The sequence below is a fragment of the Amphiprion ocellaris genome, chromosome 2 (assembly GCF_022539595.1).
Source record: "Amphiprion ocellaris isolate individual 3 ecotype Okinawa chromosome 2, ASM2253959v1, whole genome shotgun sequence".
Classification (NCBI taxonomy): Eukaryota; Metazoa; Chordata; class Actinopteri; family Pomacentridae; genus Amphiprion; species Amphiprion ocellaris.
The window spans coordinates 36,418,478-36,445,030 of record NC_072767.1 but is presented as its reverse complement, the minus strand read 5'-3'; the positions used below and the strand labels follow the sequence as shown (position 1 = coordinate 36,445,030).

The 26,553-nt window shown below is 41.7% G+C and overlaps 1 protein-coding gene across 2 annotated transcripts in view; it reads left to right on the top strand.

The window, feature by feature from the left end:
- The window catches only part of dab1a (DAB adaptor protein 1a), a 229,809-nt gene that overhangs the window by 34,251 nt on the left and 169,005 nt on the right, over window positions 1–26,553 (top strand). Inside the window, exon 1 of one of the 2 annotated variants that reach the window (XM_055015355.1) lies at window positions 5,678–5,799. The exons of the other annotated variant lie outside the window; for it this stretch is intronic. The gene's annotated coding sequence lies outside the window, so the exon portion shown is untranslated. Of the gene's footprint in view, window positions 1–5,677; window positions 5,800–26,553 lie in introns of those variants that run through there. 2 annotated transcript variants of the gene reach the window in all.

Sequence of the window (26,553 nt, the reverse complement as noted above, 5' to 3'; positions counted from 1 at the left end):
GAAAGTAAGCGCTTTAAATTGCAGCAGCTCACATCAGTAACTTCACCTAAGTCTGTTGGGTTTTTAACATTTCTATCGTTCGCTAATATACTCACATTTAAAAGTGTAGTCGTCCGCCGCTGATGAATCCATCTTTTCAGTCAGTTGTGAGCAGTTAAAACTCCAGCTGTTGATTAAACTGTCACCGATGCACAATGAATCTTGGAATATGTTGGGCAGCGAAGGATTCACCTCATACATCCTTCATAGCGAGGCAAAGAAGGACACATTTGTCGGCCGCATTTGAAGGAGTCTTCATGTCTTAATGAAATGGGACATCCTTCGTCACACTGCTGTGACGTATTCAGCCTTCAGATGCAGCCTTTGAAGGATGCAGCCTCTGAATTGGGACATGGCTACAGTGCACTGTCACAGGATGCTGTCTTATGCCACAGAAACATTAGGGACACTGGTTTTTGTTACACTGGACCATGGTTGTGCCACAGAAAATGTAGTTTTCTGTTGGTATCAGTGGAATTATTTTTTGTGTTTGCTCAGTTCTTGGCCAGTAGCTCTTTGTCATAACACCTATGTTGTCATTCAGAATTGGACCAGTTGCAGATACAATAGATATGCCGTGTGTGACTGACAATGCAGCTGTTGGAAAAACCTCACATTTTTGCTTTACCTCTCTCTAGCCCTCTGCGTCTAACCTTAACCCATTCTTTCCTCTCTTCAGTTAAGATTTCCTCTTTAGTCATTGATTAAATGTCTAAAAACTAATCTCTGTGTATCAGACTTACATATTTAGAAGTGTTTTTCAGTGAAAATCGTCCCTTTCTGCATTAAAATGGCTTAGTTGTCTGAAATTGCTTCCCCTAAAATGTGACAATCTATTAAGTGACCACCTTCTCACCCTTCCTCTGCTCAAATGCAGCTCAAGCACATCAGCTCACCTATGACTTTAACACTGTAATACCACTCTACAACGGCAAGCTGTTATAGTCTAGCAATCAGGGCTAGTTTCTTAGGCTTGTTTTGTATGGAACTCCAAACGACTGAATCCATGTTTTTGTGATGGGAACACTGCAGTTTCAAGGTAGAAATTCTCAACCGTGGCGTTTACTTCTTATTTGTTCATTGTGTGTCTTCCAGCATATAAAAAGCAAGACGTGGATGTTAAGAAGATTTTAAAAAAGTAGATTTTTACCAGAGGAGGTCTTACAAAGGCAGCCTAGATTTTAAGAAACATTTGAGCTGAAACTCATCAAGAAAAAGAGCCTTAGAGCAGCACAACAATCATTATTTTATGACCAAGATGTTGTGTAAAGGGAAGGTTCCTTCTCATCTATAAACTGCCCTCACAAGAGTTCTGCTCAGGCATAAATGTTACAGATGCGAGTGTGTTACCTTGTCTCTTCCACATACTGCTCAGGCTGGTAAGGTGAGAAACACGTCATCACATCTGTTACCAGATCTTGTTTGTCAGTCTCGACACTGCATGTTCACCCAAACCGGTGCACATCTGTGTTCACTGATGTGCTTGTGTGTGTGAGAGATAAAGTGTATCTGTGTGTGTATACGTTGAGGTGAGTTAATTTGAACGGCAGCCAACAAACATTTAATTTTCTCTGATGTTCCGCAGTCACTCTGTGAAAGCAGCAAACTCTGTATCATTAGCAGAATACATTAGTCTCCCCTTGTCAGCTTGCCAGCTAAAACGCCTATTAATATTCACATCCCACTCTTAATGGAATCAGAGAAGCTAAAGACGACTTCGTTTTTAGGAAAAATCAACTGCGCCCCAGGTACTGTCAGGTCACAGGGCACATAACGGGCAGATACAGGCAAACACCTACGTACGCTTGATAAACATGCACTAAAATTTCACCCAAATAGAACTGTGTGTGCGTTTAGATGATTAAAGGTGTGTGGGTGAGAAGTCCAAATCGAAAATAGGCTTATGTGTGGTGAAATTGAATTTTAATTGACTGTAAAGCTCAAGAGATTAATCTGATTTCTCTGCTGCTTTTACTCATATGTCTCTCCTACTCAATGGATATCTTAAAGTCCCATTTTTCCCTTTACCACATTCAAAACCGACTGCTTTCTCTTTTTATTTTAACCGTTGTGTTGATGATTACATTCGCAGATGTGTTATCTCGTGCAATATAAAGCGAGATGCTCTCCTTTTTAATGTGCAGCGTTTCGACAGGGTGCGACGCGCAGATAGAGTCGGTCAGGTTGTCCTTCACCATCTGCGCTATAAAATGTGTTTTCCTGGATGCTGTGTAAATGGATTTAAGCTTTACTCACCCTCCCACTCAGCAGATCTCCCCGACCGTACCCCTCCCATCCCTGCGTGACGCTCCAATATTTCTCCCTCTCTGCTGGGCCTCCACCAATCTGTGTGCGCGTCGACATGCATGTGTGTCCTTGCGCGGTTGGTCGGCGAGTGTGTTTAGTGTGGCGTGCACAACTGGCTCACATTTATACTCTGATTGTCTGTGATTTATTTAGCCTCAGCCTGTAAGTGTCCATATGCATGCATGCAATTATTCATGTCCCTGGTACATGTGTGTTGATCATTCAGGGTGACCCTTTTTTACTCCATCCCTCATTGTACGGGATTGTTTGTTGCAGCACGCGCAAGATCTTAGTGTACATTTGTTTTGTGAGATATTTGCTGGATACAGATTTGTGTTCATTAATGTTGTTTACTGGAATGCTGTTGCACCAGGTGTATTGATCCGCGGCAGGCTTTTTGAGTGCACGTGTGCGTGTTTGTAGCAGTGAGACTATTGATCTCCACCACTCCCAATAGTGTTTATTCCTGCAGCCAGTTTGTCAAAAGCCAAGTGTAAGTAATCCCTCTTCCCTTCTTCCCTGTTTTTTTTTTCTTGCTTTTTTTCACCGTTGGTACAATTTGTCTCACTCAGTCAGATTCAAATGTTGCTTTAAATTATTATTTTTTACACATTTTCCTCAGTCGTGCTCTCTTGCTTTTAACTTAAATTCTGTCAGCATTGTTTGTTTCTTTGATTTTGCCCATTTTTCCTCTTTGATTTGCTTTGTCACAAACCAAAAGCAGGAGTGTGCTGTAAAAATTCAGTTTGATAGATGTCTGTGTTTTTATATTGTACAATCAGCCATCTCTTTTTGCTTTGTAGAATGTGAACATACTGTGGCATCAAATTACGCTTGCTGCACTGTGACTAAATTCCACAGATAAATATGTTTTGGGGTTATTTTTTGCCACTGAGTAGAGTTCTATTCGCTGTGCGTAGTGGTTTGTGTTTGAAGCTATGGGGCTCAGGCTATCTCTCTAATTGCTTTTGACTTCCAGCTTTCAAACACATTACCATGACAAGGCAGACTCTGAATCCAAACTGTATTACATTAATTGTTTGTCAGAGTTCCTGTATGACAGATGAAAGCACAAAGACACATGCCGGCACGCACACACAGTCCTAATGCTGCCTAATAACCACCCACATTCCAGCCAGTGCACAGACAACACGCTAATTTGCTTCATTGTTTAATGGTTTGTGTCCTGAGTGCATGATGAAAATGACACTGTTGTGTTTAAATAAGATTCCAGTATAGGCAAACAAGATCTTTCCCAACGCAGAGAGTGCAAAGTTTGGAATCCTGCACTTGGGGAGTTTGAGTACAGGAGAAGCAGAGGACAGGAGGAATATTTGCAATTGCAAAAGCAGCAAACTTGCTGACTCCAGCAGCTTCAAACAGGATACAACTGTACCACACTGTACTGTGACAAAACAATCTTCAAGGTCCACAAACAGACATTTTTGTGGGGGGAAAAATGTGAAAAAGGCAAATCACAGTCAAACGGTACATCTGTTATTAATATGTAAAGTATATTCAAAAACTACATCGGCCACACTGCCTCTCCCCATTTTAGTTTCTGAATGATATATTTAATTTTGCTGTATAGATTTGGTGCATAATAAGGACCCAAAGTCCAAAGAGGCAGCCAACTCACTAGAGCTAACCTTACCTGGACAAACTATTAAACGTGTCCTGCAGCAGAACTTTTTTCTCCTTATGACATATGCATGTTTTTAGATTCTATTTCTTCCTCTGAACATTGAGTTTTTCTATCTGGAGCAGCAGCAACTTGTCATGGAGTCTTTCTAGGTTTTTCCACAGAGACACCGACATCCTTCTAGGTACATAGCCTATTCAGTCTGCATCTCTACGCTTGCTTTCCTCTTCAGTTCTGGCAAACCAAAAAAAAAAAAAAAGCATCGATACTGGTGTGTTAGCACAAGAATGGCATCTCAGACAACAGATTTAATTCCAGTATACGCCTGAAATATAGCGAGAGTTACATTTTGTGTAAACTCAAATGTAACAGATGCTCATTCACATGTAAAGCTTACATACCTCAGCTTTAAATCTCAAAACTGAACCAAGATCTTGTAATAGTTGAATGTCAAAACAATATGGACATCAGTGCCAGTGGTAATCTACCAGTAAATGACCAGTCAGTCATCTCAGGAATCGGTTTACTAGCTGCTAGCACTGGCCAGTCTCACCTACCAAGCAGGTCTCCCAAAATCAAAGCAGGAATTGCATAAAAGAATTATCTTATATTAACAATTTAAATAGGTACTTGCTCTTCCAAATCTGTATAAAACTCTTGTAAACTAAACTAATCGCAGCCCTTTGAAAAAACCTTGCTAGTGCATCTGCTTGGCCCAAAATCTGGTTTTGCGATACTTGGTCAGGCAGGGTCCTCACAAATATCCTCAGTATAACAGGTGGTGCAAGAACACTTCTGCTTATCTGATCTGTGTTTGACTAGAAGTGGACTTTGAATTGGAGCAGTGCTTGTACTGTCAATCCACAAGAACACAAGTACAAAGAATGCAGAGGGAGAGACAGTGGCAGAATGATGTCTACATTCATGCAGCCAGCCAAATGGTGCTGTCACTTATTGTGACACATAGTGTTACATTCATACACGGTGTTCTTTCTATAGCCGAAAGTGACAGAAAAATTTCAAGGGTTTTATTTTGAGAGTGAATACAGTGTGTGGTTACTAATTACTTCTCAGCAAAAATATACACAGTCATTATATTGCTGTCATCGCTCTGTCCAGATGCCTTTAAACAACTCAAAAGCCCGGACAGAGAATGTAACTAAACCGAGGCCTTTTATTTTCTGCTGGCCACCCTTAGTAAAATGTATGCACTTGTGATGAATGGCTGGATAGTTGAACCTATTCCATGGGATTGGAGGGGAGCTGAGTAGTGGGAAGGGGCGATGGTTGAAAAGAGAGGTGAGATAGTAATAATAAGATTGGATAAGAGAAGCGGGGGGGCGAGAGATGGAGGGCAGCATGGGTGTTATAAGGGAGGGAAAAGGTTGTTCAGGGTTGAGCAGTGAAGCAGAGAAGCTGTTGCACACTGAGGCTGGGTTTGTGTGAGCGTGTGTGTGTGTGTGTTTGTGTGTGTGTGTGTGTGTGTGTGTGTGTGTGTTAGAAGTAAGCATCTGCATGAGATGAGTTTTCATCCCGAGAACTCAAGGAGCCAAGTGTCCTCTCGCTGCCTCAAAGTCACTTTCCCTCCTCCTTCCCTCCTCTTTTTCTACCCATCTCCCCGTCAGCCCGAGTCACTTGCTCAGCTCGACACACTCTCCTTCTCTCTTCAGGGGGTCCAGTCAGCAACGGCGTTAAGATTCACACCACATCACACGACTCCCACCCATCGAACAAGAGGAGTATGACGAGGCCAGACACGGCTCTGCTCTTCTTTTCTTTCTGCTGTGGTCCTTCCTCGTCGCCAGGCCTCGGTGCTGTGAAAGCATGCTAAACCCTTAAATTTAATGTTTGTTTTGTTCCACTTTGTGCACCGCCTCGTGTGCCAGGAGTATGATGACACGTTTGTGTGTGCATGTGATCAGACATACGTGTGTGTTGTCTCCACTTTCCTCTTTGTGCTGGCCTTGGGATTGCACCTCATTTCTAAATTTATCCTCAAAGTGTGCCACCTCTCCTGTGAGCTACTGCTGGGATTCTGTTGTGGGGGTGTTGGGAGGCAGAGGGGTGAAGAGATTGTAGAGGGGAGGGGATGGAGGGGGGGTGATAATCGGAGAAGAGGGAGGAGAAGAGTGGCGAACAAGTGAGGCGGGGGGGTAGTGTTTGGTGTATGTATGTATGTGGGACACAGCAGTTTGCATCCTTTCCTCTGCTGTCTTTTTCCTTATCTCTTCTGCCATCATCATATCCCTGTCCCCAGGCTGATGGGTTTATTTGGGGGGGATTAGAATTGTGAATGTGTGTGTGCATGTTGTATTTGCACTCGAGTCACAGTTTCTATGGATCAGTTTTTGCATATTTGCATCAAAACATACATGTCGTACTGAGCCCAAGCTGTTTTGTGCTGCTTACAGATGTATTATGGAGTGCGCATGCCTGTACGGGTAAGAGGCAGATCAAGCTGCACACAATCGCATAGACTGGACGTGAACAGTAATCTGCACTCCCTATACAGCAGATCGACCATGGTTCGGATTACACCTGGATAAATGTGCATTTCGTGTGTGTGTGTGTGTGTGTCTTTGGGAGCCTGATAAAGATATGTATCCACTGGTGAATACCCGTGAATAGAAAATCAATATCCTCAGCAGGATTAATTACTGGGCACACAGCACATGCAAGTACTAGTGTGTACATACGGCTCGTGTACACACACATGACATTTGCTCACCTTGTACAATATTAGTAGGAGAATTTACAGGACTATAGTGTTATAGTGTGCCTGATACCAGTTCACGTCTTCACTGATGTTAAACAAAAGCTGTTATGTTGAGGGAGTATGTGGCTCTGTATGTGTCAAGATGTGTGTGCATGTGTGCATTTTCTACAATAGCTGCCATGTGTGGTTAATCTCTCTCCGACAATAGCCTCCCCGAGCTGCCAGCTCTCAGGCCCACAGGCCTGGAGTAAAGCCTGGGGAGCGGGGTTGGAAGTCACCCAGCCAGGACTCAAGGGACTGGGCTTGGAGTGCGTCCAAGTCTCCCTGTGTGGGGATGATTGAGGGGGTTGCAAGGACACTACTGCTCTGCAGAGAGGAGACCAAGAGAGGAGACAGGAGGATAGCAGAGGAGAGATAATGAATGGAGAGGAGAACAGATGGAAATGAATAGGAAGGATGGGGAGTGAGCAGAGTAGGGCTAAGAGGAGAGGTTGACATCTAGTTATGGCGACAAAAAAGAGTAATCCCTCGCAGTATGTTGTGGCACCAGAAGGCAAAAAACCTGAAACATTCACCATATGTTTGATTCTTTGGGAAATCTTTGTCAGTGGAGATGCTCGGTTACTCCAAAAAGACACAAAAAGTTCTGTTGGCAGGAGTTAAGACTGACAAATTTTACTTCTATAGCCAAACATTACATACATTGGACTTTGTACAGTGCATGCTCTTTTTAACCTCTAGAAGTCATTAAATTCTTGCATCATCAAATGTCGCCTTACAACATCTGAAAGCCAATTAAACTTCACAAAGAACATCAGAGTATCGTTTGCTTTTTTTGCTCAAGTGTTCCTGGAGCTTCTTCGCTACAATTAGTTTTTTTTCCATAGCTTTGAGCAGATCCTTTGTTTCATGTTTTGTGCATGTTTTTGCAGTAGATTGGCACGAATATTTTATAACAGGCATACTGTAGTTGGAATCTTTCTGATGTAAAGCCACTCTAGTCTCAAAACCTCCTTAGAATTAGTTTGTAATATGAAATCTGAACACAGATACTGTATTGTTTCAGTTTCCTACACAGACCAGAATCAACAGTGGTTCCAACCCAGGCCAAGCTTTGTAAGAAGGCAACATTTGAATCTGCAGTATTATGAAATCACCATTTTTGATGATGCCCATTGCATATTTAAATACTTCAGAGAGCTGAAAATTGACTAAAATGAAGAGTTTTTCTTTTTTTTTTTTAATGTGAGACCATATATAATAAAAGTTGTTTTGGATGAAGTTTATCCAACTCAAGACGACGCCTGCTATGAATATGGGTAACACATGCACTTTTTTTGTGAGATGTGATTAGCTGCGAGCTATACTGTATCTATACTCACCATGGCAGTGCAAAGGTGTGAAATTTAAATGGTGACAAAACCTAATTTATGAATGTATTCACCCAGTTTTAAACAGGCTTAATTGCCTCAATTAAATAACCCACTTGACACCAAGTGTAAAGATACAGATGGTGCAGTTTCAGTGAGTTTCTCTAATTTCCCCACTGACATGGTACTCTTTGAAAGAAAGAACACATTCAGAGTTCACCATCTGTATCTTTATGCATCACGATGAGAGGATGATAATTCATCATGTTCCCTGCATATGCTTGAATATTATGTAATTGAGCCTGTTGGATCCGAACCTCCAATTGACGTTAATTAGAAAGGCCTCCTGTCTTTTCAAGCAAGAAAGACTAATTTAGAACAATTTTTCAATGTAAATGGTGTCGGTATCATCTCAGTGTGATATGAGCTGCACTGGTGGTTTGTTTTCATGCACCTGGGTATGTGGCTTTTACTAATGTCATGCTAAGCCCTTAACAGGATGAATGCCACTTCTGAGTCGACATGCAGTCTCGACTTTAAACTGTATGAAATTAGACGCGCAAACTAACAGGTGGCCTGAGAAGAAAGTGATTCATCAGCTTTGTAGTTGGGCTTCTCCAGGGAAATTCATCAGAAATTCAGAGTCATTATACTCTGGTGCACATAGAGTCACTAGATACTGTCCTATTAGTGTTATTATAAACTATATATAATATTAACACATTTCTAGCATTGTGATGAGGAGACAGTCACTCCTCCTTTTGCAGTTTTGATTTACCGTGAGCAAACCCAGCCTATAAATTATTTGTTTTCTGGTTAGTTTAGTGTAAAAATTTAAGTTAGGTTTTTGTTTGCGGACCTCCTCCTCTATTCCTTGTTTTTTCTGTTATTTAAGAACCCAGAACATCTGCAGTCTACACAGGTCTTTTTACTTATGTAGCTTGATCAGAAGTCCAGAGACTGACTGACAGCTTCAACACCATTTTGCTAGTTTTTCTTGCACAATTAAGATGGCTCAACTTCTCAGTTTCGGGTGTCAGATTGACCTATGCATGATATGAAAAAAGTGAGTCAATTTGCACTCTAAAACAAATATGTATTGCCTGATTCTTCATATAAATTAAAGAAAATTAAGTTCAGTCTGACTGTCCATTTATAGTGTTTATACATCTATAGCTCCACCCAACTTGAGGTTTAAAACAGCTGTCTGCGTGTGCAGGTCCTCTCCTTTGTTCTAGTTATGCCTCCATGCCGATGACTATCATGGCTGGACAGTTCTGTAATTTACAGATTTAATCAGTAAAGGTGGTGTTGGATGATGTTGATGAATTTAGGATGTAAGGGTGAGGATGGATCTGGAATTCATCTGGTTGGCTGATGCCGTTACGTTTCCATTTGGCCACTAGAGATTCAGGGTGGAAATTCCGTCTCAGGAGATGATTGTTTTATTTTATTTTTTTCTCCAATCTGTAGTGGGCAACAGTCGTGCCTGGAGCAAGGAAGAGGAGATGTTTAAGGCAGGTAGATATCTCATCTGGTTGAGCAGGCGACCCATGAATTCGGGGCTTGAAGAAGTGGCCAAGGATCAATTCTGATGTTATTCTGCATGTCATTTTCCCTTACTCCTCCCATACCTTTACTGCCAGTCCTTAACTGTGCCTTAATAGGGTATGGAAATGACAAAAAAGAAATCTATAATGTATTTAAAAAACGAGGGGATGACTGGATGTTGAGAGGGATGTGGAGACAAGGTGGGAGGAGGAGTGGATGACAGGTGGGAGTGGCAGGATGAGGTTGAGAGAAGGAGGCGGGCAGTGTCTGACACATTAACCAGGTACAAGCAGATGTGCAAGGTTAATACAGGTGTGGCCCTGCTCCTTAGTAACAAAGGTCAAACACATTTTTTGGCATAACTCATGAATTTACATCCTAATTAGGAGACAGTTTCACGCATCTAATAGGATAAACCCTGAAGTGATGACATTCTGTATTCAAAGAGTCAGAGATCAACTTCACTGTGACACCAATTCAGATAATATAGCTAGTAAATAGAACTCTAAAAGCAACTATCAAGGCCAGATTCTTAAAATGTTGTCACAGATTAAAGACATCAGTGTTTAACCAACTGAACTTTAGTTGGCAGAGGCATACATAAACCTGCAAGATGGTAAGTATAGTTTGTTTCCACCATTCACTTTACCTCTTACAATAAACTTGTACAATCTGTAGCATCAGCTCCATATACAAACACCAATATTCACAGCTCTGGAAAATAACCCATTCAGTTACCCTAAATTTATTTTCACTTGATGTCAGCTGAGTAAGACTGAGTAAAGAATGCAATAAATACTGAGGGAATGTTGGCTCCAGAAGCATCCTAAAGCAGGAATATTTCAGGATTAAAAAATATCAAATGCATACAATTAAAATTGGAAAAGGATTTGCAAACACTGGTTCTTATGGTAAAGAGCAGATGATGCTTTGTAGATCCGACAAAAATCCCTCCAATGATAAACACATATGGCAACTTTTTGTTGTTGTTGTTGTTTTAAAGAGAAAAGTAATTACAGTTTGAGAATTGTGTTGCCATGTTATGACCTTGTGGATTTTATTTTGCATGACCTAAATGTTAAATGTGATCAAGACACTTATTTCCTAACCTCAGCAGATGTAGTGGTGATAAAACAGGAAAGTTTTGGCGCTATCCCACTTCCCTGACAGCACCAAACATCCAGCATGAATGAAACCTGCTGAAATTATCCTGACTGAGGCCAGATCTCATCAGCAGTTTGATCGTGTATGTAGTAAATGAGTGTGTATGACTATTTTGGATGCACTAACGCCTTAATGTTCTCTCCCCAGTCTTTATCATTTGCAAAGCAGCATTTCTGAGCACACACATATTTTCTGTTTTACAGACAAACATAACAACAAAATGCACATTGCAGAGAGAATCAGTGGTGAGAAATGTGTTTTCAATAAGACCAGGAACTTGGTATACTCTGCACTAAGAGGAGAGCAAAATGAGCAGTTTTTCTCCAAGGAAATATCTAGAAAGAGATTGGACAGCTAGAGCACTATCACAGATACTACATGGTAAATGAGCTTAGACTGTGGAAGTCAACAGGGAGATATCTCTCTCTTTCTCTCTCACTCTCCCTCTCGTGCTTCGATGCTGTTTCATTTTTTTCTTTTAGCTCTCATTCATTCCATCTTTTAATATGCGTTTTTTTCCATTGCGCTTTCCCTCGTGCACGCTGCTGTTACAACATATCCATCTTGTCATTTCTTCTTCTGCAGCAGGCGTATATGTGTGAGAGAGGCGGGGAGAGCTACAGTGTCCCTGTGTATTTAGCTGTGAGTGCATGTGTGAGTGGATCTGTGTGTGTTTGTGACTGCCACAGTTATGCATGCCTGCCTTCCAGGCCGGGCATAAATCATCATTAGAGATGGCAGGTGTGTGCATGTGTGCAGTTGTGCATCTGTGTATTTGTGTATTTGATTGTATGTGTGTACTCAGACAGACCAACTGCTGCAACTGTAGCTTTCCTTGCTCAACAGGCTGCCTTATTGTTACAGTTCCAATGCTCTGTTCCACTTCGTTTCCAAGGTTTCCGAGACCAGGACTGCTTTAAAACACACAAATACATACACACACTTGCACACTGTCTCTGGGAATGGGTGACCTTGCACAGTGATGAGAGACTGGCTGATAAACTCTGCTGAGAGAGTGTTTACTCCGCCTCCATAAAATGGCTCGCACTATGCTGGCAGGCAAGTAGTTGTGTGACGGTGGACCAGTGGTTTACGTACAAATGTGTGGCCTCTGCCGAGCAGCCATTTTATCATCTGACATCACAGGAGACAGAAGCTGACTCAAACAGAGTTTGTGCCTTCAAGCCTGCACAGAAAAATGCAGGTTTGTCCATTATTAGATTTCACCATGTACACGTCAGATATCATTTAAAGTTCAAGTTTCTCAAATCGAGTTTTTCTACGTTTGCACTTGGCCGTTCGTGTGTTCACATTGACTATTTAGGCAACATGCAGTGTACTATGAAAACTTGAATAGTAGGGATGCACAGTAGCTGGCAGCGTGATCAGTCAATAACTGATTAACTAACACAAAGCGGGTACTGCAAACACCATTCCAAATGCTGATGTAGCCACTTTTGACATTAGATGCAGCATTTGATGTGATTAGGTTGGCCTGATAGGAATCCCTCTAGAGTGTAAGAATATTGTCTTAGAAGACTAGAACTCCTCAGTATGTGAGCTCCCGCTTTTTAACCATTAACTGCCACGTAAATATTTGTCATGGTGGCCCGTTACTAGCTAAAACTCCACAATGTCCTCTGCTGTACAGTACAGAACTGCTTGTAGTCCAAGTTCTTCTTTGGGATGCTACATACTCTTTATGACATGTATGTCAGTTGTCTTCTGCCTAGTCGATTAATATGTTTTTAATCGGTTCAGTTATCAACAGCAATTATTTAATGAATCATTAACATCCCTACAAAATAATGTGGTCATAATGGACAAAAAGTTGAGTGCAAAATGCTGGAGTCCTCCCACTGTTAATGTTCACCATTCTGACTATGTACACACCATAAAACTATTCTATAAGTCAAAGTGACACACAGATGATTCGTCTGGAACGTGAACACCAGATCACACAAATGTAAGCTAAGCACATCGACTCATGGTGTTATACACAGTGTATATATATTATTATTTTAGGACCATTACGCTTTTGTCAGATAGAAGCCATCGGTATGTTTATTGGGTTAACTTAGCAGTTTGTAAAAATTTTGTATCATAAAACAAAAACAAAACCTAGAGTTTTTTTGATGGATGGTTATCAAGGTCAAAGTTTACAACTTGCCATGTTTGATTTGGGGCAATGTCCCATCCAAATCCATGCACTCCAGAAATAAGGATATTGTGTATACAGCGTACTTGATAAAAGTTTACTAATGGAAGTAATGAGACACAGAGTTAGTTTCATTCTTCCTTGAAGTACAGTGACTTCTCAGTTAGAGTCTCACTTTTTGGGGTGTCAAAAACTGTTCTTATACTCTTGTAAATATGATGAATCCAGGCTGACCACAGTGTTCATTCTCTGTGCAGAGGCTTCAGTACGAAGCGTCACTTTAATGTCTTGTACTGACAATGATTCTGATTGTCAAGAATCAAATTTATGATTAATTCTTTTAATAATCGCACTAATTAGTGAAGGAATTTCTATGTGTCTATCTGTTCTTCACTTTTTTTTTGAAAACTGTGTGTCCGATCCATTTCAGATGTGGTGGGTGTACTGCACGAGATGAGTGGAAGTGCAGTGTCGAGTTGTTTGAATGAGTTGTGGCCATTTTTGGGGTCTTTGTGTTCCTCAGGTGGCCTTTGGCTGCAGATGGGTGTAGCCCAAGTCATCTCTGTTGCTAGGAAACATCATCAAAGGCAAATTTATGATGTCATGTGATATCAGATTCCAATAAGAACCATACCGACTTGGCAGAACTAGTTTGACATTATTTCAGTGACATGTTCTATTTCTATAACAAATGTTCCTGTTACGGTTTCAAAATAATTAAATGAATTGTCAGCTGATTAAAAAGAGACTAACGGTATCATAGTCTAGCGTTAATTAAGTTTCTACATTCGCTATAGTACAGGCTTGCTTTTTCTGTAGTAACTAAATTATTACCGTTATTTAATAATTGTCACTTTTTAATTTATTCGTATTTGCTAAGAAATATATTGTAATTAATTACAGATGCTCGCATTGCACAGAACACTATAAACACAGTATAGAAGGACACTCTGCTAGAGGCTAATGCTTGATGTGATATAACCTGCTGGCTGCCTCTGCAATCATTTGTTCACAATGTTATGTAGGAATCTCATGTTAGCAATGGGAGGTAAACCAGAATGTATCACAATATCTAGCAGATATTAAACACAGTATGTGTGCAGGTGTGTCTTTCTTACCAGAGTCATATAGCTGAGTCAGTAGGTTTAACACCTTGATAGATAAACAATGTTGTCACTGATCGTGATGTAATTGATGACCTGAGGCAGACAAAGCCAGGCATTTTGATTAGGAATCCTGTCTGATATAAATCCAGTTGTTTGCTCCTGCGGTGACAGTTCTCGTAATCAGCCCTCTGTACTAGATTAAACACCGAAGCCTTTATGAGTGAGTTATATATTAGGAGGTAGTGGTGGACAATGCAAACAGGTGGTCATTTCGGATCTGTGGACCAAACCTCTGAAGTTCTGCTGCTAGTTGAAAACTTCTATTAATGCTGAGGTTAATGAGTGTCTGTCTACATCCTGTCCAGACGACACTGCAGCAGATTTACACTGATTCTCTCCAAGTATATTATAAAAAAAAATACTGGAGAAAACAAGCATTTTCTTCATGCTAGTGCAGTTCCGCTATAGAAAATATGTAAAATACTTTACCAATTTTGATGTCGGCCTTAAGTGTGTTCTGTAAGCTGTATAATGAAGGAAAAAAATTAAAGTTCGATCAGAAAGCATGGTCTGGAGAGCCTTAAGTCAAACACTGTTGGTGATGTCGAGGCATCACTTGCACAGCATCCAGGATGAAGTTGATGAATAACCAGGTTATGTTAAATACCCTGTCCTAAACATAACTAAAACCAGGATTATATGTAATGACTAATATGCATCTAAGAGTATTTATAAATGATTTTAATGGCCTGGCACAGGAAATAAGTTGGGGTGTACAAAAGTTACGTTTGAATATTTTTAATTATTAGACTTTACATACAATATTTTAGTAAAAATATGAATTCCCTCAAGGGCACGTTACACCAAGATGTTCAAAAATGCCCCTTAATGAAAATATCATGGCACATTTAGAGAGATTACAGTTCAGAGTACATACAAACAGATGTCAGATTTAAAGTTTGGACACTTTGTGGAACAAACCAAAAAAAAAATAAAAAATAACCCCAGGTATTTCCTGTTGTAGGCCAGCGGGTATCAGGACTAATCGACTTGATCGACTCAGCTCTCCTCACTGAACATTCTGCCACCACCTGGCTCATTTGTGTCAGATCTTAAGAAGAAGCCAAAAAGTGGTCGGTCACCCACACACTCTCATGGTGATGGATGAGCTCGGTGATGCGGTAGAGGAGGACATACGGTTAAGCGTTGGCTGGGGGATTATTAATGATAATTTCCTGCTACCCTCTAGTCACTGCAATCAGCTGCATTCATCAGGAAGCTCAGTGAGAGTGAAGGAGAGGGATGGGAACGGTCGTATTTTCTGTCTCTCTCTCTCTCTCTCCTCAGTCCCGTTGTCTCTTCATGTCATACTGGATCTCTCTTGCTGATTTGTATGTCAGTCAGTGTCAGATGCTCCCTGCTAGTCCTCTCAGCTTTCTGGCTCAGTATTAATATGTGTTTTGTTATCTGTTTGGAGATTTCTCAGCATTCAAAACACTTTGACAATCCCTCTGCTTCTGACTTCATTCGGCTGGCAGGCCTCCAATACTTTCAATGTCGTGTGTGTGTGTGTGTGTGCGTGCTTCTGTATCGTTGCCAGTCTCTGTGTTAAGGGAGGTATCACAACTGACACTTTCTTTTTCCTTCCTTTTCATTTGTATCCCATCATTCATTTTGTGTGTGTGTGTGTGTGTGTGTGTGTGTGTGCGCGCCTGCGTGTGTGTGTTTTAAAGGAGGTGGTAAAGACTCCTCCAGCAGTGTGATCCACAGATCCATTATCCTCTGCCTACCTTCTGACCAGCTGGGGTGTGTGTGTGTGCGCGCTGGACACCAGGCAAAGGAAAATCAATGGTATTAATTTGCGGAGGCAGTGGTGTGAGCTGAGGCAATCTGCTGCACACTGGGAGCCACGCTTTGCTCTGATTTACCGCACACACATACGGACTCACCTCCTCTCCAATTCCACCTTCCCTAAATCACACCTTCCCTCCTCTCTCTTCTCCCGTCTTTGGTTTGCATTCAGAGACAATATCAGCTGACAGTTTATGAGGCACACTGGAATGTCACGCTTCACTCGCCTGCCTCGCCTCTCTCTGGCTCGCTTTGCTTCGCTCGCTCTCTTTATCGTGGTGCAGGTAATTAAAAGGCAGGCTGCTCCATGGTGGCAGCTGGGAGGAGAGGACTGGAGGGAAGGGCAGGTTGGAGTCACCACCGTGAACCGGCCACACACTACCTCTGCCAGCACACACACCATACATGTTGTTCCTTTAAATGCAACGTGAAGTACACATGGAGAGGGTTGTTGCATTTGCAGCTGTATGTATAATTAGTAAAACCCTATTTTTTCTTCCAAAATTACAGTTAATAAATGATGCCTCATAAATATTTTACATCAGAATGTTTTATGTCACAATTAAACTTGAGTAGATGCACCATCTTGAGAGAGAAAAATGACTGAAAATTGACTCCTGTGACAAGTTATACACATGCAAAACAGCTGGACAAAGTAGCTGGGTATTGTCGTGTCAGTCTGCGGTAAACACTGTCTCTCTCTCTGCGAGCTAAAATACAGCCACCTGCCATGAACTCCAAACTGACTCAATTATCATGTTTTATGAGTTATTAAACCCAACAGCATGAACATATTTTACCCCGTGACAACCAAACCTGCATTTGATGAACTCAAAAGAACATTTTGTGTGTGTGTGTGCGTGCGTGCGTTTTTTATGATGCTTGATGATTTCGGTGACGGTTCCAATGAATATGTCCGTCAATTAATGTAGCTGTACGCATTAGAACATTAGGACAGCGCTGCGCCTACATTACTCATAGCTGTTTATTATGGCAATTAGGATGCATTTTCAGCTTAGTGGTGGATGTTTGGTACATTTACAAACTAAATGAGCTGTCAATCTCCATTACTGTATATCATCAGCATTTATCCTGGGATTTCATTCACGTACATTGGTTGTGTTAAAAAGCCCCTTTGTCATAGTTATGAGATTTAACACTCACACACACGTACAGTTATGAGGTATAAAAACACACACAGAACAGGAACACTGCTCTCTCTCTTTCTCCATGTGTCCAGCATCACCAGACATGACTAATCCACTGTAGAGTGTCTTAATCCAATCAAACCTGTTGTCTGCTGATCCGAGACACACAGGGCCACTGCCCTGATATTGTTAAAAGTGCGCACACACACACACACACACACACACACACACACACACACACACACACACACACACACACACACACACACACACTTTCACACACAACATAGTCTTTCATTGTTTTTTGTTGTATATGAAACCAGATAATTCTGTTTTATTCCAGCTTCTATTACATTTGTAATTTTAACCATCGTTTTTTTTGGTTATTAAAAACTTTCTTGTGAAATTTAAGTTTTTTGACATTGATGGCGTCACCATGTGGTGATTTTATGTGCTGGAAGACACATCATGGGTTAAATAGGTGATCGCTACCATGACTAAGTGTGTCCACCTTGAAATTACAGTTTACCAAAGACAGTCTCAAAAACACAGATTCAGAATTCCAGGGTTTAATACCAAAGAATAGCTGGTCTAGTTGGTTAGTGGTTTAGATCAGCTTTTGACTCCTAACCAAACTCTATGCCACTTGTTCCTTCTTTTACGTGAGATTTCTCTGCGACAATGCTGCTACAAAACATAGTGACAATTCTGACCAATCAAAACGCAAAGGCATCTGAATCATTGTCTCCAAATCTCTGTTTCTCCCCATCCAGATCACAGTACAACCCTGGAGTTGAACACTCAAACAGGGTTGGCAGCATTTCCAAAAGTCTCTATTTTAGGAATAGTTTGAACTTAAGGCCTAAAGCATAACAAAAATTATGCATTTTGAAATAAATGCAGTTAGGATATGAAAAGAGTAAGACAAAAGCACATCTCTATTTAAAGAGAATGATTTTTTTTAACCTCTAAGCTCAATGGCCAATGCAGAATGTGATAAATGCTGAAAAACAAAACAAAACTAAAAAATTATCTATCTATCTATCTATCTATCTATCTATCTATCTATCTATCTATCTATCTATCTATCTATCTATCTATCTATCTATCTATCTATCTATCTATCTATCTATCTATCTATCTATCTATCTATCTATCTATCTATCTATCTATCTATCTATCTATCTATCTATCTATCTATCTATCTATCTATCTATCTATCTATCTATCTATCTATCTATCTATCTATATATATATATATATATATCAGCCTTTAATCTTCATTGTGTCATTTTACCTAATTTTTGACTAAAACTTTAATAAAAGCATATTTTTTATTACATGTGTGAAGTCAGTGAAGTGCAGTTCATTGCATTGTTTTTTAGTTTAACTACTTTATAATTGATTTCCGTTTGCGTTCTATAATTTCTACATCTTTATGTTGTTTAAGCTCATGGTTTAATATCCTTGTTGTTCAAGATTTATGTAATTTTCATAATTATATGGATGTATAAATTTGTATAAATTAAAACCTTGAGGTGTTATGTACCCTTTTTTTTTTATTGCGGTATGAATTTCATCCATATCAGTCTCCTTCATCAACCCTTTGCAGGGTGGCTGGCATCCTGCTGCTGATCATGGCTGACATGCATGGGCGCACACAGTTTTTAATTGACTTTGGCTTGTGTCTTAAACAACATAAACAATGCAAAGCTGCCAGGTGGTGGTTGTGTGACAGTCTCACACACCCGGCTTCAACACGGTGTGAAGATGCTTCCATTTATCCTCTCAAGTGTCCTTTTTTTATTTATTGTGATTCAAAGTTCATCGCACGTCTTAGCTTTACCCTCTCACTTCTGTCACTTATCTGTCGTGAGCCCACTTGTTCGCAATCTTTTCTTCCAACCAACAAAAAACACACACAGCCGCAGATCTCACACCAGCTGTCACACAAACTAGAAATACTAGGAGTGGGGAACTTTGATGCACCACGATGATTTCACTTGTGTTGACTCGCCGGTGACTATATGCTGTTTGCGAGGATCGCGGACTGATTTTGTGTTATAGCTTTTCGCTCCGAATATGTACGCTTTCATCTCGGAGCCCTCAGACTCTTGCCTGTTATTGAATAGCTGAGGAGTCATTTTCTAGTCCTTGTGTCGGGAAGAAGAAACTCACACAAGACAAATGGTCCAATTCTACTTTAACAGGCCCATTCATATTGTAATAGAGGGCTGGAACAAAGAAAGGAGAGAGTCGGGACATTAGGAATGGCACAGTCAGCCTTACTTACTGAGTTTGACTCTGCGAGTATGAGGGAGGAAGAGAGAGAGTGAAAGCAGGAAAGACAGAGGGGTAGAGAGGGAGAGAGGTTTTTCTCTTTAATTCTCTCTGTTGGAGATGTACTACCTCAGGGATATTCTGCCATCTGATCCACTTTAGTAGTGTGGCAAACAGCCAGGGCATCTTTTCAATTACAGAGAAATGGATAGTGTGTGTGCCCATGTGAGTGTGTATGCATGACTCTGAGAGTGTGTGTGTATGTGGGAAAGACAAAGACACAGTAAGGCAGAGAGAGAGAGAGAATATGGGAAAAAACTGAGCTTTTGAGAGAAAGCATAATGTGAGACAGTGAAGGTGGAAGTCGTGAGGGGCTTGTATCCCTTCATTGCTGGCTTGGGAGTCATCAAGAGGGGAGATACCGAGAGCAAGATGAGGGAAGCAGGGTAAGAAGGAGAGAGAAGTGGAATAAGAGGGCTTTGCCGGGGAGGGAGAAAATACTGCTCATCCTCTGTCTTTAAGCTGAGCAATAATTTAAAGTCTCGGCCCCTCTGAAGCCTTGAATCCACATTGACTGGTCATCTTAAATCAAATCAGAGCACTGGGCTGCTGCTGCTCTCTGTGTGTGTGTGTGTGTGTGTGTGTGTGTGTGTGTGTGTGTGTGTGTGTGTGTGTGTGTGTGTGTGTGTGTGTGTGTGTGTGTGTGTGTGTGTGTGTGTGTGTGTGTGTGTGTGTGTGTGTGTGTGTGTGTGTGTGTGTGTGTGTGTGTGTGTGTGTGTGTGCGAGTGTGTGCGAGTGTGTGTGTGCGAGTGTGTGTGTGCGAGTGTTTGTGTGTTGGTCCACGTACACAGAAAGCCCCTGGTCTACTCTGAATTATTGACGGTGGAGAATAATTGATTGGTTCACCTTCAAGCCTATCAGCCTCCGTCTGAGTGCACCACCTCATATCAGTATGCCTCCTCCTGTTTTACTCTCACTCCCTCACACTCTGGCTGTGCTTTTTCATTTCCTTTTAGTTCGCCTCCTATTTAGTTTTTTTTTTTTTCTTTGAGGTTTGGCTCATTCAGTAAATATACAGTTCTGGTCAGCCAAACTTGTATAGTATCTTCAGAATTATATACAAATGTGTCATATTTGTATCATGAGTGTATTTTAATATGCTGTCCGTTATTTTTCAACTTACATTTAGTACTGTAAAGGAAGAAAGACATAATTCTGCTAGAATTTTGATAAAATTTCATTTGTAAAGCTGGCAACACTCGATGAAATGTATACAGGAAAGTCAACCATTCTATACAGGTGGATGCAGAAGTCGGTACACACAGTTAATCCCAGTTTTTTTATGATTTCAACAAACCTAGCTTTAAGTCCCCCCCATCGTTCTCGCAAGCCATCTTCTTTCATTTTCCCTTACATCTTATCCCCTTTTCCAGTCTGTCCTCCCAGGTGTCACGGCGGCCCTGCCTCTGATGCTGTGCAGCATGTGATCAGTCATGGCTACCTATAGTGCACCGGGACATGCATCCAATCAATAACATGATTCTGCAGGCAGGAGACGACCGTGACATCCAGCCGCTGCCCTGACACACACACATCATGCACGTGCACCGATACACACACACACACACACACACACACACACACACACACACACACACACAAGAGCAGAGGTGCACACACACGCTGGGCTGACATACAACCCCGCTGCTTTGACAGGGCGGAGATGAGGTGAGGATGGATGGATGGATGGATGGATGGATAGATGAATGGATAGATTGGGGGGAGGGGGATGGAGAGGGGTAAATGGTGCAGATGCTGTTACTGGATCACTGTCAGTGGCTACGGAGTCCGACACTCTCTATCTTGTTTTAGACCTCGCTGTTTATGATAAGTCTCCAGGTAAGGATTTTTACATCCTCCATAACTCTGAAGGCTCTAGGAGGGGAGGCGCCTGGCGGGTCTTAGAATTTAAAGCCCAACAAAATGTAGAGCTCAATTACCAGCTTACTGTACAAATCTTCCAGCCACCAAATGCTCGCTGCATCTCTTTGTGGCCCTTTTTCAAAGCCACCATGAAGCGACTCTTTACAGCACAAATGCCATCATGACAGACTACAGCAGCCTTTTTTTGAAAGCATGGATGCTGTAAAACTTCTCTATCAACACCAGCATAGCCTGCTCTCTTATTATTGGACACAATAATCTTCTTATAGTTGGCATGCAATTCAAAAATGCTTATTACACGAACCCCGTGCAGTTTCATTTGAAACTATTGAAACCCTCCAAGTGATAGTGTATCACGACGCAAACTTGCACACTCTGATTCAGCATTATTTCAGCTACAAAGGCGGCCCTGCAAATCCCCTACTGGCAATTCTCTTTTCTTATGTTAGCGTAAACAGTCTGCACATACTGCTTGTTGTTGTATTCCATATCAGTGTTGTGCCGCTGAGATGCATGTGGTACTCAGGTGTGTTATGCAAATATGTGAACCTGGATTAGACCAATGGGAGAGTTAGGATAGTGTAATCCTCTCTCCTGTACACTTCATTATCATATTTACACCACGGCAGTAGAGGCCTTGTCCTGTGCAATAATCCCTCTGACTCAACCCATCTCAGAGAGAGGGCGAGACAGAGAGGGAGGCATTCTGGTAGCATCTCCTCACCCACTGTTTTCTCCCCTGAATGTGCTGACTCCATCGGAATGCCTCACAGCTAAAAGGGAAGTCAATTAACCTGCATGCGTCTTTACTCGCTCCCTTGTGTGCAGGAAGGTGTGTTTGTGAATTTGTGTGCACGTTTTCGTCCGAGCTGATGTTTGACTGACAGATGGGGGTGCGCTAATCTCGTCGCCGTAGCTTGTCACCACAGTCAGGTGCTGACACCGACGGCGGCGAACGCACAAAGCCGCACAAAAGTTCCAGTCCATCTCAGCGAGGATAATTAATCATTAAAATGTATTTCCACAGTGTGTTTGTCTTATGAGCTCCTGCGTCACACTGCTCAGTCCTGCTGCTGGCGTCCTTTGCTTTTTATCGTCACACGCTGGCAGAAGAACACAACTTCTCTATGGGATAGAATTATTAGATGGTCCTCAGTCTCAGCTTGGCGTCTCTATGTCTTTGCCGTGGCAATATGGAGAAGGGAGAGTGGGAGAAAGGGAGTGGGTAATTGAGACAGACAGAGGGAGAGAGAGAGAGAGACTACGCTACGTGCCACCAGAGGTAATTAGCAGAGCAGCTGTTTGAGAGGGGGAAGCTATAGCCGTGACACTGCAGGAAGGAGCTGGGGGAATAATTAGCCGGTAACACCCGTCAAGCTTTCACAAAGCAGAGATGTGTTATTCTACTTCTGCTCTCCGCTGAGGAAAGCCGGGCCTCCACGCACAGTCCAACACCTACTGACTTTACAGCCTCCATATCCCTCCAGTTAGACGCAATAGGCTGTCACATGTGGATATGGTGCATGAGCATGTGCTCCAAGGGCCATATTTAGAGCATGTTAATTGGGTATTGATCATAGTGCAGTCAGTAATGATGTATGGCAATTTCAGTTGAGTCTACCAGCAGTTGGAGTGCATGTTATGTATGCATGCATGTGTATGCATGCCTCACGTTGTCAATAAGCACACTGTATTCAATCAAACCTCTTCAGCGGAAAACGTTGTTCTTTTCTCTCTGCGCCTCGATCAATATGCTACAGTTTAACCAGGCTGCACACCAATATGACTCACATTTTAATGCAACAAAGCTATGACATTTTGTTCTGCTTTTATTTTATGGAAGAATAGATTTGAAACAGCAGGAGAGTCTTTAATTTATTCTTTTATTTGACCATGTCTAATTTCAGTGTTTTTTTAACAGGCTGTTTTTTGCCCTGTAGCTGTGATTATAGCTTTTACTGGACCACATATTGAACAGGACAATGTTGAAGCGGAAATAGTCGGTGTTCATTTATTAGATGAGGTTATAGACATTAGGGATGAAAAAATGTTGTAAAATCATTAGTGACATAAAAAAAGGAGCATTTCAAATCGGTTCAGCATAAATATTTTAAAGTTATATTGTAGAATTTTATAGTAGCTACTTCTGTCATTGTCACTGCCTTGGTCCAATATGACACAATGACATACCGAGCTGCTGGCACATTAAGACTATGTTCTCCTCCGTCTGGGAGCTTGAATTAAATTTAAACATGTACATCAAGACATTTTTACTGTGTGATAACGGTTTGGATTGTGGTCCTCGGTGTGCAGCTGGATTGATGTTTGCCCACAGTCACTCTGCAGTGCAGGGAGTCATCCATGAAGACCTAACTGTACAGCAGCAAATAAAATTACACACCCATCGTCATCTGTCTCCATATATCCACTATTGTTTCAGTAACATGGTTATGGTGCACCTAGCCACAGCTATGTCATATCCCCAGCGTCGCATCATCTGCTTCAGAGACATTCGCTGTATATTGTTAAATCACTTTATTTTTTCTCCTGAGGCTCCTGAAATCATCCGATTAAAATCTTTATTGTGGTGAAATAACCTCACATAGATACTACAACAGGTAAAATATAAACTGAAACATGAGCCGGGTACGTCTTTGTTGGTACTAACATCTATATCATTAAGGGAGAAAGGTGTAAATTATTGCTTGTATTGGCTGCCCTTGTTTTTGTGTTTCATCATCTGTGGTTTTGAGGTACTCATCTTACATTTTCCACAAGCACAATTTGCACTCAGCCTTTCTCGCTCTCAGCTTCATTTCAATTGGAAAGTGATTTATCATCTGTTAGCCACTGTAGTTTAATCTAAACAAAAATTGGTATTTTTAAGTTGGTTCACTCTCCTGTAAACTGTATTTGCTCTGTTTCGTTTAATGATGCCCCAGTGGAGGAAGACTGGAGTGAACCCTGCATCGCTGATCACATGACCTTGTCAGCACAGTTGGAGGATTATTTAAAGTGTGTGTATGAAGCAAAACTATGGGACAGAACTTAGATGCATTACTTCCTTTTCAGCGAAAACTTCAAGTTCTGCCTGTGTGAGGAAATTCAGTTTTCTACTCAGCGCGCTGTCACTACGAAGATCTGCGCTTTGCCCATTCGAGACTCTCATTTCTCGTCTGTGTTGTGGAGAAGCGCCTCTCCATTTCATCATCCGCTGCGTTCATGAATAGACTCCGTGGTGTGTTGACTCTGCAAGAAGGCCTGTCAAGTTTGTGTCCACTGTGAGTCCCTTTTTACTGTGCTGAAGCATTTAGCAGCTGCTCTCGTTCTCCCCCCCTGACGCTCCCTCAGAGTGGGTGAGGGTGTGTGTGCATTTCCCTGTCCTAAGCACACTCTACCTAGAGATTACCCTTCATTTTGCAGTGAGCCACCAGAGCTGCTGACACAGCTACTTCCTACAGAGAAACTTTGCATATGTATTGACTGTGTGTGTGTGTGTGTGTGTGTGTGTATGTGTGTGTGTGTGTGTGTGTGTGTGTGTGTGTTGCCGTGTCTCTTTTCTATTCCCTCCACAATACAAGGTAAGCTACTGTAGCCCAGCTTGCCTTTGATACTGTCACACCTCTTCATTTTATTCATTATACTTCACGTTCACTACAGAGATTTGTATTTACTTTGCGTTTTACCTTGTAGCTTCAGGTCTGTTGAGGTTGTTCACGAGTCCTTCAAAGCCCCACTGCTGTGTTGCAAGACCGTGGACAAAAGTCTGTATGCACGATTGTGTATGGATGACACTAAGGGACTGGATTTATTCCCAGCACTCCTGAGACAGCAGTCAGATGGGTCATAAATATACAGGAGCATCTGTTTGAGGTTCACACACACATGCATATGCACTGTCCTAGCAACCGGAAGGGCGTTGGCTTTTTTCTCCCCTGACAACGCTGACACCTCCCAGTGGGAGCCTACATCATTATGCCAACTGGGACAGTTGGATTTGCATATTCATGAATACTAATGAATGTGCTGCAATGGAAATTGAATGTTAAAACTTTTTTCTTTTTTTTTCTGAGGCCATATGGTGGACAGTGCTCAGGGAGGGACTTGAGTTCACTTTGTATTTGTTTATGCATGTTGTTATAGGAAGGATGAAGGGAAGGGCTGAGGAGGAGGAGGACGTTTATGCTGTTTATGAGTGTTTGAGTCAGCCGATAGTTCGGGACAGAAACTGAGGGAGGCTGATGGTGGGGTCACAGCATGCCGCTTCTGCTTTTGATCCTTTCTGCTTGTTGCTGTCAGAAACTGTGAAAACAGAGCAAAATAGGGTCTGTAATTTTTGCCGCTGTCTCTGAAAGTGTGCGTTTTTAAGTGAATCAGTCCATTCAGTCCACTTCAATCCTTTTGAGTGTAAGGAGCAGAACATCCCAGGGGAGAGGGACACTATTTTAGCCTTTTTTATGGATAATTGTCTCTCCCTTTTGCACTCATTTTAACTCACTTGTTTTGTAACTGCTGATACTTGCAGCATCTAATGCAGCTGTTAAATTCAGTCTGCAGCATGAGTCAGAGCAGGTAGTTGCAGCTTGTGGTATTTGGTTTATTTCACCCTCAGGAAAACGCTCAGACGGTCAAAGTTTAATGAGAAGCAAACTCGATGAGACTGTATCCTGATTCATTGGGTAGAAATAGGGAAGCACATTAAGAATTCACATCTTTCCAGCTCTAAATCTGCAGTTGATCTAATTTTTGTATCTCCTTCTATATTTTCCCAGCTAACACCAAACTGTGCCAACAATACTTCTGTACCCATCTTCTTGTGTCAGTGCAACGTCTCTCCTTTGTTCATTCTCCGCCAACATCCACTAGTGTTCGTGCCCACCCGACAGGACGAACTCATCAGTGGCCCAGAGCCAACGGCCGCTTTTAAGGATGCCATTTATTTCAGATCACACACGCTGAATAATTGCAAAATGTTGTCACCTCCACTAAAATTATAATTGCCACTTTTCCGCACAGAACAGATGAAAGTATTCCTGCAAGCTTTTCAGTTCCTTAGTGCGCAAGGCAAGTGAACACACATACGCTGATAGTGAAGTAAAAGAGGAGAGAGGATTCCCCAGAGATTGTTGCTCCTCAAACAGGAGACATTTACAAGTGTTCTGTCTCATCAGACTCCCTCTCTCCCACCTCTGCACCATCACAGAGGGAGGAATACAGGTTAAGTTGTGTGAAATCACCGTGACAGTACATGCAAATTCACCACAGCCCACCCACAAT